This window comes from Peromyscus eremicus, chromosome 14, assembly GCF_949786415.1.
Source record: "Peromyscus eremicus chromosome 14, PerEre_H2_v1, whole genome shotgun sequence".
NCBI lineage: Eukaryota > Metazoa > Chordata > Mammalia > Rodentia > Cricetidae > Peromyscus > Peromyscus eremicus.
In genome coordinates this window covers 64229382-64242531 of record NC_081430.1, presented here as the reverse complement: position 1 = coordinate 64242531, position 13150 = coordinate 64229382, and positions in this window count along the sequence as shown.

Sequence of the window (13150 nt, the reverse complement as noted above, 5' to 3'; positions counted from 1 at the left end):
TTGAGCTTTGAGTATGATGCCGCCACCATTAGAAGCCATTATCCTCTTTAATAGGAGCCAGCTGCAGCATGCCCACACAGACTTCTAGATGCTGCAGGACCAGAACAGAATCATTTAAGCTCCGCCTTAAAGACACAGGAGCTGCCACATGACAATGGGTAGAAGCAAACAGGAAGAAGGAAGGCCCTTGTTCCCATCCTGGCCTGGCCCAGGGCCAACTGCTTGTTCATAAGATGCAGCAAGTCCTTCACAGTGTGTTGCCTTTCTACATAAGGACAATTGTCCCTAAGTTTACATTAATTATGGTTTCTAATTGTTAGGTGTTTCCTGACAGGCTTGCTGTTAAGCACTTACTATGCCTCACACCGTGGAACAGGGCCACAGCCCCATAAAGAGGGTCACTACCATCCATCTCACAGCAATGTCAAAGCAAGGTGACATTACAAACTCATGCAGTGGTAGCCTGCTTTGAAGCAAGGTGATCTGAGTCTCCTGGCCCAGTGTCTTATCAATTTATGTGTTTATCTGCCTATCCCCTAGTCACTTCCTCAATCTCCCTGCTTTCCTGATATAGTACTGAAGGGCATGGGCTCCACCATACAAAGACCAGCTCTGCTGTTACCCGTGTGTCTATATAAAACCCTCCTATCTATTCTATGAACGAAGTTGTTTTGCTGTTTGGCACCCACTGAGAGCTATAAGAAATCAAGACCAGGGTCAGGCGGAATGGTGCACCCCTTTAATTCCAGCACTCGGGAGGCAGAGGCAGGAAAATATCAGTGAGATTCCAGGCCAGGTTGGTCTACATAGCAACTCCAGGACAGCCAGGACTACGTAGAGAGACCCTGTCTCAAAAACAACAATAACAATAACAATAATAATAATGAGAAGGAGAAGGAGGAGAAAGGGTGGAGGGGGAGAGAGGTGGAGAGAGAGAGAGACAGAAAGAGACAGAGACAGACAGAGACAGAGAGAGAGACACAGAGAGAGAGAGACAGACAGAGAGACAGAGAAAGACAGAGAGACAGAGAGAGAGGATCAGGCCCAAGCATACAAAGATCTCAGGTTGATGTGCACTCCTATGCTATAACATAGTACATCAGTATTTGTCAGACGCCTGAGGCTCCCATGTGGGTCTGTTTTTAAGGCCAGATTATACCACAAGCTGAGTTGCACTTGGAGGCTCTGCCATTAGCAGCACTAAGATGAACACGATGTGCAGAGCAAGAGGGTTGTGTTGCAAGACTAGGGAATGCTGGGAAATCGATGCTGTTCAGAACAAAGTCAACAATGTTCAGAACAAAGCAGCATGTTTCCTGTGGTCCACAGGGCTGGGAAGAAGCGCTTCTTCTAAGTCACACAAAAGCTGTTGCCATGAGGTCCCCTCAAAGTCTGTTCACAGAAAAGCCTGCTCTGGGGAGACAGGGCACTGTGTTTCCTAATGTGAGGCCTCAAGTGACCCTCGGAGTTCTGCCTGCAGGTCCCTCATTAAGTAGCTTTGAACAGAGAGTTTCTAGTCTACCAAACGGTCTCTCTCCTGCCACCACACCCCCTTTCTGAGGGTACTCCCAATGTAGAGCTTGAGATAGGCATCTCATTCACATAACTCATTGCAGGTACGCTTTGGGAACAGGGGTACAAGTAGATTTGTGAGCCAAATCACAAGAGGTCTGGTTAAATTTAGATTTCAGAGAGCTGGTGAATAATTTGGGGTGCAGGAATTATTTACCTCTCCCAAGGGATAAGCCTGGCTTTTGTCTAAGCCATGATAGCACAGCACCACGTAGTATGTGGTGGGTGGAGCCAGAGGGCTAGTATCCCATGCTCTTATGTGATGGGTGGAGCCAGAGGGCTAGTATCCCATGCTCTCATAGGCCAGTGTGCTCTAGATTAGGAGGAGAGGATTGCTCATAAGCAAGTGAGGTTGACTCCATTAGGCCAAAAGCAGCTCTCCAGAAGAAAGACTAGGGGGCGCTGCAAACAGCTACAATATCCCCTCCAAACACTTTCTCACTGGCCAGTCTCCAGATGGCAAGAGGTCAGAGATGCTTCCATGGTGGTTTTGAACTGTGGAGCATCTCTGAACTGATTATCCCCGTTGATCTCATCTCACCAGGAATGATCCATGAGTAGGCTTTTAGAAACATAACCACGTCCACCTTGTGCATCAGCTGCCAGATCTGCCCTCAGCGTACTGTCCTGTCAGCTCTAGTTCATTGCGAGCATCCCAGCAGCTCTGACAAACTCTTTTCTTCCATGACGCTTTTGGGGACACTTTCACCAGGATGGGAAAGAGGGATTGAGAGAGATTCTAGCCCATGCCTCTGCCTTCCAGACAGTGAGGTCTTGGCAGTCTCCTCTGACTGGCTCGGGTGATGTCTCTTTAGGACTATGAAATACCTACAGTGGTTTATAGATGGGTCACAAGGTACAAATGGATTCCAGCGAAGGCTGTATCTGCACTTGCCTGTGCAAAGTCCAGCAGGAAACCAGAAATGGACAGAAGTCCTTGGGATTGCAGCCATCAGTCTTCACCACACCATCATCACTCTGCATCACAATGACCCAATGCCTAGGACCAACAACCTCAAGGAAGGCTCACTGTTCCTGAGGTTTCAGGCCACGGTCACCTGGAACCATTGTCCGTGGGCTGTGATGAAACAGACTGTTATGGTAGAGAGCATGGGGTAGCCGGGCAGCTCACTTCATGGTGGCCAGGAAGCAGAGAGTGAGGAGGTACCAGGGACATGGAGTATCCTTTCCAGGCATGCTGGCAATAAATAGCCCACTCCTTTCAAATAGCATCAGATTATGTATCTACCAGTTGATTAATCCATCAATTAGGTCAGAGCCTACATGATCACTTGCTAAAAGCTCCACCTCTGAACACTGTTCTGCACATGAAGCCTTCAAGACATGTATTTTAGGTAAACTTTTCATAGCTTAGCTCTTAAAACATCCTGCCCACAGGAAAAGGTTAACTGTGCTCCTGTCTGGGCGATGGGGCAATATTGTCATATCTTAGAATCTGATGGCCCCTACTGCCATGGTTGACTGTCACCAGTTCCTTGCCAGCTTCAGCAAAAGTGCAAAAAGTTGTGTGCTTGTACATGCTCCTTGGTGGTGAGCATCTGGGCTTAAAGGGGTTTGAAAATGCTGCAGGCTGAAGCTATTTCTTTGGAGCCTTATAGGAGCTCCTCTACTATGAAGGTCCTGAGAAGTTCCACTGTGCAAAAAGTCAGCTTTTTTTTTAGCAAATCTACTTGCTTGTGGAAACACCAGGAATTCTGTAAGAAGTGCTGAACAAGACTCACCATGCAGAGGAGAGAGGTCAGGAAAGCAAGGAGCAATTCCCTGAGAGAAGGCTTCTCCAACATCTACACCAGCCTGTCCTCTTTGGTCCTTTTCAGTCCTTCATTACCAGTTTCTTCTAGATTAAAAACTTGAAAAGCAGTTGAAGGATAAACTGGAACCAGGAGGGGCGACCCTCACTGCTGTTCAATCACTCACCAATATACTGCTTACATCACACCCACCTTCTGCCTTAAAAAAAAAAAAAAAAAAATGAAGAGACCAAAATAGCACCAGCTTATTCTGGAAGCGACTGACGTAGAATAAAGTAGAAAATACCAATTATTACACACAGGCTTGCTGATTTACTTAAAGCATGCTTGCACTGCACGACTTCACTTGCTATCTGGAACAGAATGACCTGGAGAAATAGTGGAAACAATGGGCTGTTGCCCTTCACAACCTGCTGACCGCCATGCGGCCTGCTGTAAAATCTTGCTTGCTGGCCTGCCCCACCTTGTGGTTTAGAGTATAAAATGAGAGTACAAACTGGACCGCAGATTGGAAGCTTTCAGGAGCTGCCCTGGCTCCTCTCTGCAGGTGACGTCTCTCCTCCACTTTCACTGGTCTCAGTGCCTATTCCAAAAAGATTCCTGGAACATGGCCGCCTCGGGGAGCCCTTGATGACCAAAGAAAACAGGCCAAAGGGTCCTGGCAGAGTCAGGAGCTGGGAGACCAGGTTCCTGCCTTTCTAAGGAGAATTGTCAATCAATTCAATACCGTCCGTGGAGAAGAGTCACAGGCAACCCTGTTCACTCTGGCATCTGGAGAAAAATCGTCTCACAGCCTGAAATCACTGGCGTTGTCTGTCCTGTGTCTGTGCATTTTTATTCTATGTGAGGATAAGGGGACACAGAACACATTCACTTCCTCCCCAGCCATCAGAGCAGGAAAGGGGTAGAAGCTACTCTTGGAGTGTCATCTGAGGGGCTCTGAGTGAGTTCCTGTCCTAAACATATTTTTAACAGAATTAATGCCTCCATTACAACTCTAGAGAGCTGTACTTTCCCATCATGCTCTTAGTCCTAGCCTGGAGGTGATTTATCCACCAACCACTCTAGAGAGAAGATTGCCTTGCCGGGCCCCCGGAGTTCTGATTCAGAAGGAATCTGACAGCTCCCTAGCTGAGTCTCAGAGCTACAGTTCCTGGCCTGGATGAGGCAGAGCCTTAGAGCAATGTGAGCATGGTCGCACATGTGCGCCTGCTATGTTTACTCGTTCTCAGACTCAGCATCACATGATAACCTGAGCAGTCCATCTAAGTCTCGAGGCTCAGTGTGTACCGCAAGCCAACCAATCAGAGCACAGTCTAGGAGATGAGTATCTTGTCTCTGCTTTGGGAAGCTCAGGCAGTTCTGTGCACAGTCTGGTGTGGATGTAGATTAGAGAGGTACTCACTTCCGTTGAGAAGATGCTTCTATAAGATCCAGTGGCAGGCAAGCCTATAGGGCATTTTCTTAATTGATGTAGGCGGGCCCAGCCCACTGTGGATGATACCACCCTGAACAGGTGGCCCTGGGTGCTGTAGGAAAGCAGGCTGAGCAAGCCATAGTGGGCAAGCCAGTAAGCAGCACCCCTCCATGGCCTTGCCATCAGCGCCTGCCTTGAGGTTTCTGCCCGGTTTGAGTTCCTGCCCTGACTGCCTTCAACGATGGACTACAATGTGCAAGTGTAAGCCAAATGAATCCTTCTCTCCCTAAGTTGTTTTGGTCATGGTGCTTATCACTGCACTAGAAACCCTGACTAAGATGCTCACCTACATGGAACATTCTAATTTCTAATAGCCACATAGGGAAACTAACTGGAAAGGATCTGTCATAATGTTGCCACTGCGGGTGTTCCTGTAGCTGGATGGCTGGAGTAATAAGCATGCCTGCTTGGCCTTGTGGGGTGTTCCTGTAGCTGGATGGCTGGAGTAATAAGCATGCCTGCTTGGCCTTGTGGGGTACTCCTGTAGCTGGATGGCTGGAGTAGGCATGCCTGCTTGGCCTTGTGGGGTGCTTCTGTAGCTGGATGGCTGGAATAAGCATGCTTGCTTGGCCTTGCAGCAGAGGGGCAGGAACAGGAGAGTCACATGTCAGAAGAGGTGTGTCCCAAACCAGACCCCACGAACCTTGCCCTTGCCTTGGTTCCACTTCTTTTGAGTTTATCTGGCCTGGTGGCAGCCTGTCACCTGTTCCAACCCTCTGGTAGTATAGGGACAAATAGTTCTCTGGTTCTCATTATCTCTCACAGTTTACAGCTCAAGCTTCCCCTCTGCATCCCCCCCACCCTCCCCCACCCCCCGCCCTGTCCCAGGGGATGGCTTGCTACCTCTAGTGCTAGTCCCCAAGGGTGTTTACCCTCTCAATCTCTCAGGCATCCACTCACTTCTTTTCAACCCAGCACACTCCCTTGCTCAAGTCCTACACAGTTTTCATTTGGCCCTGTTCTCCTACACTAGTGCCTCCTTTGTGCAATGATCATGTCCCCTCTGTCCACTCTCACCCAGACAGGGTGTGTCCTGTCGAAGCAGTGGGTCCTCCCACCCCTTCTCATGCAGCTCCTTCGGGGGCAGCACCATCTCTCTCTGGCCAGCGGTCATTTGTACTTCCTGAGGGGGTCCCTGTTTGCAGGCTCACACAGGATCCTCAGTGACAGGGAGCATCCTATCCTGACACTGCTTAGCTTTTTCCAGGGAGATGCTGGAAGGTTCTGTCCTCATCTCAAGAGCTGCTCTGTACAAAGGCTGGATGAGACTCACTCACCTCTGTAGGCTTGTTTTTCTACACATGCGAGAATGAAAGGGGCCAAGGGTTGGAAAGTCTCCCAGATAATAAGAACTATCTGCTAATTGCCTGTTACTTGTTTCTCAGCCACATGGACTCAAACAGGAAGCATTATCCTGCTCTGAGGGATCTACATCTGAATTCACAGAGAGAGCTTCCTAAGGTGTGTGCACAGTAGGTCCAGCTTGATATGAGGGTCCTTTCAGTTACACGAATTTTGTTTGCAAATACTTAGAACGGCACGACTTGGAGCACATTTTGCTGGGCACTCATCACATAATATTCTTCAAAGGGGAAAAAAGTACAGGTGAAACAAATATAAAACTGAGAAAACTCTATTAATAACAGTATCTGTGTGAGTAACTGATGTCAGGGCTGTCCCAGGCCACCTCCTCCTGCGAGGCTAGCATTACTCTAACCTGTTCATGAGAACAGATCTGCTCCCAAGGGTCACCACAGAAAAAAATGGCTGTAGCTGCACATGCCTCAATCCACAACCGAAACAGGTGGCTGCTGCTGGCCCTGGCCTCTGCTTCCCTTCTGTCTGGCCCTTCCTCCACTCCCCACAGGTGCCGCCCTGTATGTTGACTTTTAAGGTCCTCACCCAGACTAATACCATTTCCTCTTCTGGTCCCACCCATCCTTCCTCCAGCTGAGAGTAAGTTCTCAGATTTCCGGAGGGGCTGTTTGAGGGGGGAGAAAAGAAAGAAGGGGCTTTATTATCTGAGCCATGGCCTTTAGGGGTGTGACTCCCTCCCGTCTGTCAGTCCTCATGCCTCATGCCAGCAGGCTGTGTGGCAGGGACAGTGGGAATAGGGGCATTTGAATAACTGCACCTTCTCTCTGACCTTCTCCTGCCACAGGATACCCTTCTTTGAAAAGGAAAGATTCAACTTGAAAAGCAGACTCAGTGGGGAGTTCGGACCTTAGCACTAGCAAAAGATTAGAAACTGAAGTTCTTTGAAGGCCTGGCCACGACTTCACTGGAGATACATGTTATAGATGGTGGTTCCAACAGCACCCCTCCTCCAAGAGGAGATCGGTGCAGACTGAAGCAACCCAGACACAGGGAAATGCAGACTTGAGCGGCATTTCGGCCCTGACCCTAAATTCCTAATCACAGGGTCCTTAGCAGTTGTCTCCTGAGCCAGCACACACTGGAAACGGCGGGAAGGTTGAGAAGGGACCCAGAGACTAGCCAAGACAGCCTCACATTTTGCAGTGGAAAAAAATCCAAGTAGACAAGAGTGGAGTGAATGAAAGGGCAGTTGCCAAGTCTGGGCTCGGATGAAGTTTTTCAGCTGCTTTTGCCCGGGATGTCTTTGCTGGGCATGAAAAATTGGAGCAGGCAATAGCGACATCTGCTGTTCAGAACTGCTTGAAACCAGACAAGGAGAAAGCAGAACTCCGGCTCCCGCCCTCAGGCTGTTTCCACGGAAACTGAATGCTGCATCCGTGATTATCTTCCTAGGCGATATGGAGGGATTTTATTTTTAATACAGAACAAGCACATAAGACATTTTCTTAGCTACTCACATAAGCTGGTTAGTAATCACCATAGCATTCTTGGACCAGATGATACAGACTAGAGGGACCCACCTCTCCCTCAGGCGCAGGGACAGTATTTAAACTTTGTTTGAGTACCGGATATTGCTAAACCTCCTGCTAGCTATAGCCGTTAACCTCTGCTACTAATTTTAATTTTTCCTTAAATAAGCTACGGCTGGGTGTCAGGGACATTCTGCTCCCAGGTTAACAGCTGTTAGACCCTCCCCTTCCGCTCCAGATGCCTTGAGTGAAAAGCTGCTTTGAAATCTTCTTTGGCTCCAGTAACTGCTGTTTCGAACGCCTGCACCAGACATTTTGCCGTCACAAGCTCTGTACTCTACGTGACTCTGCAGTCCTTTCTGCCCCCAGCCAGAAGCGGGAGGGGGGCTTTCCTCTGAGTGGCCCCAAAGAAGACCTGTGATTAGTTCAAATAGAGTCTTTCATTTGCATGAAGCACCAGGCCGTGACTGGAGCAAACACCCTTGATTCTTCATTCCTAACTACCTAAGTGGGCTATTCAGCTCACTTTTGGAATTCCCGGGGAGATACCTCCTATGTCTCCCAACTACTGCAACATTAGGCCCAATAAAAGGCCTTTCCAGCCTACCTTTTGTTATGAGAGCATGTTGATGTGAGAGCAGTGGCAGCCGAGGGGCTGGAGAGATGGCTCAGTGGTTAAGAGCACTGACTGCTCCCCAAGAGGACCTGGGTTTAACACTCAGCACTTACATGGTGGCTCACAACTATCTATAACTCCAGATGCAGGGGATCTGACACCCTCTTCTGAGTTTCACAGGTACCACACACCCACATGATGCATAGACATACATGGAGTCAAATACATATACACATAAAATAACAAAAAAAAAAAAAAATTAAAGAAGGCAGCTGAAGAATTTCAGAGAGCAGCCAGAACAGACATGATGGGAACAGGGTCTTCAGAGACAACACTGGCCTAAGGACTGGGCCACTAGCTACAGGGGAGCTGTAACACTTGCTGTAGGGCTCAGTACCAGCACTCAAGCCTGTTCTGGCACTTCAGAGTCCTGGCAGGTACCACTTTCTGCTGTTTGCTGCCTCGGCTCACGACAACCACCACCAAGTGCTGAGGTCACTGGAGATTAGAGCCCAGAGCAGCGGGTCCAGTCTGAGTACTCAGAGCTGTGTCTCTCTCTTCTAAGGCATGAAGCAGTAGGGTCTGAGCTCTCAGCATCTGGAGTTATAATCCTCTGGATTGGCCAGTTTGGCTCACTTGGGCATTCATGGGCTCGGGGTAGCCAGTGTTGGAAGAACGTTTCATCTCCTACCCGTGACTTCTGTCTGGAATGAGCAAAAGGAACCCAGCCAGCTCCTAGTAACTAGTTTTAGGAGGATACAATACAACCAAAGTATACATGATGGTGCTAAACTGAATTGATTGTTCCTACACTAGGAAGGTGTCAGATCCTCAATAAACAGCTGCTATGCCTGAGTTTACAGCACATTTATGTACTGAATTATATTTTCCTAGAAGTTAAAGTCCCAAGTCCCAGTATCTTTAATTGTGCTGTTACTGGGAAATAGGGTCTTTGCAAGTCACTAAGTCAATATGACATCATTTGTGGGCTTTATGGAAGGGAGCAACTGGGATACACAGACAGGTGGCAGCACAGAACACCATGCAGACATGAAGACAGGGGCTGGGACAACGCATCAATAACCTGAACACTGGGAATCAATCTACCTCAAGACCAGCTATACCACTCTTGGGCATATACCCAAAGGATGCTCAATCCTACCACAAGGACACTTGCTCAACTATGTTCATAGCAGCTTTATTCGTAATAGACATTATGTGGCTTCCACTCAGTTGATTCTTCCGATGAAAAGCTGATCATTCTGGAAGTCCCAGGTTGTATTGCCATAATTATCAACACAAAAACCCCACAGCACTCATCTTGAAGGGAATAAAAGATAGTTTATTCTGCAGCCATTTTGAGAGGCCATGCTCCCAGAACAGAACAGATTTTAGATTGCCTCAAATTCCATGCTCTACTTGTACAGCTTGAAGTGAGCCACAAGTGAGGACATTCACGAGTTAGAAACCAGCAACCAGCAGCCACTGCTGTAGCTCAGGGCTTTTTAAAAATTATTATTATTTTTAGCTGACTATTAAATACCTGAGACTAAATTTATTTTCATGGGAAAATGCATCTGAGATTTAGAATCTAATATGTGAACCCTAAAGTCTAGGAGTGACATTGATTTAAAACTTGGACTATACAGTAGGTATGGTTAATCCCAAGGATGTAAGAAGAAAGACCACCGAGCCAAATCATCATGGCCAACTTAATTAAAGCAAGCAATTAATTAAACCAGGATTTTTAATTCATGTAGATGGGCTGCCTCTCCCTAGGGTGGGGTTCAATAGGTCAGCATTGGACGTGCTCAAGATGAGGGTTTCCAAGTGAGGATTTGGCAGGTAAATAGGTGGAGTTATAAAAGCAGAACATAACAAGGTGGTCATCACAAGGTAGTCATAACAACAGATGATTATAATAAGTTTTTGAAACAAAGGTAGGGTTGCAAGATGGTCATAACTTTTTGAAACAAAGACATGGTTGCCATTTCCTGGAACAGGCAGTACAGAACCAGTTGCAGTTCAGGTTACAGGTGAGGCACAGCCCAATGCTTGAGAAACAGAGGTCTAATCATAAATCATAAACTAGGAATGAACCCATTTTGTCTTTACTATAAAATGGTTTTCAAGCCTGAGATGAAGGCAGGTTGGTTCATCAGTATATGACCTATAACTTCCTATTGCTGTTGTGACAAATAGTCACAAAGTGACTTAAAACCACTTAAATTGAGTTTCCAGATCTGGAGATCAGAAGTCTAGAAGTGGATCTCATGGAGTTAAAATCGAGGTGCTGGCAAGACAGTACCCCTTTTTGGGAACCCTGAAGAAAAGCATTTTCTTACCTCTGTCCCATCCACATTTCTTCTTTAGGACTTCCAGTAGCATCAGCAATGGTTAGTGGGATCTAGTGAGAGGACACCGGTTCTCCTCCTTCCGTCTGCTCTATTTAAAGGGATGTGATGATACACCGAGACTACCTGCATTTTCCAGGATAATCACCCTAAAGTCAGCTGACTAGGAACCGTCCTTCCACAGCAACTGTTCTGCCCACCACAGCAACTTACAGTCAGAGTGAACCTCCCTGCAAAGGCTCAAGGGAATCAGAATGGTGGAATGAATGGACTGTGCAGGCTTTTCAGTCCCCTGAGTGTTCCCTAACATGTCCATACACCTCCATGATTAATCCTAAAACAACTGTCATGAATAAAATCTTTGAAGTACATATTGGGGATGGGCCAACTGCACAGGGCTCTTTGAGAAGCCATGTGATGGAATGAGGGCCCTGGTTTCATGAAGAATAACTTAATTCTGGCGTGGTAGAGGCCAGGTGGCACTCCTTATCCTATCAATAGACACAATGTGGCCACAATCAGTGCAAATACAGAGGCATGATGGTGGGTAATTGATACAGGTGTTCTCTGAAGGGAAATCAGTGAGTAGACAACTAAAATGCAGTTTGGGGCTGCGTAGTGGTGGTGGCGCACACCTTTAATCCCAACAATCGGGAGGCAGAGCCAGGAGGATCTCTGTGAGTTCATAGGCCAGCCTGAGCTACAGAGTGAGTTCCAGGAAAGGCGTAAAGCTACACAGAGAAACCCTGTCTTGAAAAACAAAAACAAAACAAAACAAAAAAACAAATAAAATGCAGTTTGGGTTATCTATGGAGGAAAAATTTGTAAGTTTTAGGTGTAAACCCAAATCAAGTCATTGCAGGGCAATGCTTGACCTCTCACATAGAACTAGAGTCCTAGATTGACTTTGCAAGCAACCCTAGTGTATGAGAATTTTCTTCATGCTTCCCCAGAACTAATCATAAGAATGATGGGAGAAAGGGAAATATGAAAATCTCCCAGAGTTAGTTCCTGCCCTTAACTGACATGAATTGCCAGAGACACGACTTGTCACTGCGTGGAAGCTCGTGGAGGACTTGGATGGGCCATTCTCACCGGCCCGCTCCCACTCGCTGCAGTTGGTTGTAGGTAAACAAACCAACTCTGTAATCAGCAGAATGTTCACACTGGTCCTGGACTTGTGGGATAAAGCCTATCATGGTTGAAAGGGCCTTGTGGATTCTACTGGGACCAATGCCTCTGTCAAAATGGTAAATCAAAAGTGATGTCACACCTCTGGGGCGTTGCCAAGATCAGTACCATCATCATGTCTTAGAAGATCCAGGATTGGTGGTTGCCATTACGTCCTCATGGAAAATTTTCTTAGGGATGATGCAAAGTTTGTAATGTATGTTTCTAGTTTGTTGGGGAGGGTCCAGGTGTTGGTGCATGGTGTGCTTGTGGAGGTCTGTAGACAACCATGGGTGTGATCATTGGGCCTCTTTCACCATTTACTGGTGACAAAGTCTCTCATTTGTCTGGGACTTCTCTTCTTCCTTTCCTTCCTTCTTGTCGGGTCATCCTCTGCCTGGCCCCTTTTTTCCCTCCAAATCAGGCCATGTCCCTACTGCAGCTCCCTCGGCACAGAGTTGAGGAAAGCTGCTGTGGCCTTACAGTGCTCCACTCCATCCTCTGCTCCAAAGCTGCAAGCCCAGCCTCATCTCCATACCCAGACTAAAGACTGCCTTGAACTGCCTTGTGATTTATGGCATGGTAGGCAAGGTCACATGGTGTGGAACTCTCCCAAACACCTTGAGACCTATACAAGCATGGGATTCCCTTTGTTTCTCTGGAACTGGAAGGTCTGTATCTCCCTTCAGAACCCATGCCATGCTTTCAGTGGTGACAGTCTCTCCTAACGCAGTTCCCAGCTGTATCCATACACAGAATATCAGGAAGTACCATGATGGCCTAGGCAAAGCACTGAAGACCAGAGTGCAGGGGCATCTCACTTGATAGCAGGTGAATAAATAGGAAGTGACTTGTCGCCCTGAGCTCTTACAGGTATGTTGTGTCATGCCCATTATGAAATCAGGGGCAGACAGTCAGAATGTCTGGATGCTAGTGAAAGTCAGGGAAAGCTGAGGTGGACACACATTGCTCAGAAAAGCAAAGACACTTTCAGGTGTGTTCTTCTGTGGCTTTTTTATAATTTAAATGTGACTCATCCATTGTTGGATCCCTTTTATCCATTCAATTCCTTCTGAGAGACTCCATGAAAATCTCAGACTACGTGCTCCTTCTACCCAACCATTGGCCCTTCTCAACCTGTGTAACTACAAGTGCTTGCTCGACCCTGAAGTCTGGAAGTCAGAGTTCCTGTCTCAGGCTCAGTGGGCAGCTAGAGTCTACCAGTCATGAGAGAGCAGTCCAGGAAGGCCATGTCCTTTGCCCTCAGGTCAAGAGACGGTAACATCAGACCTTCATCCCATCTGTGTATAATGCCTGCTTCACCCCTTACTCCAGGAGACCTT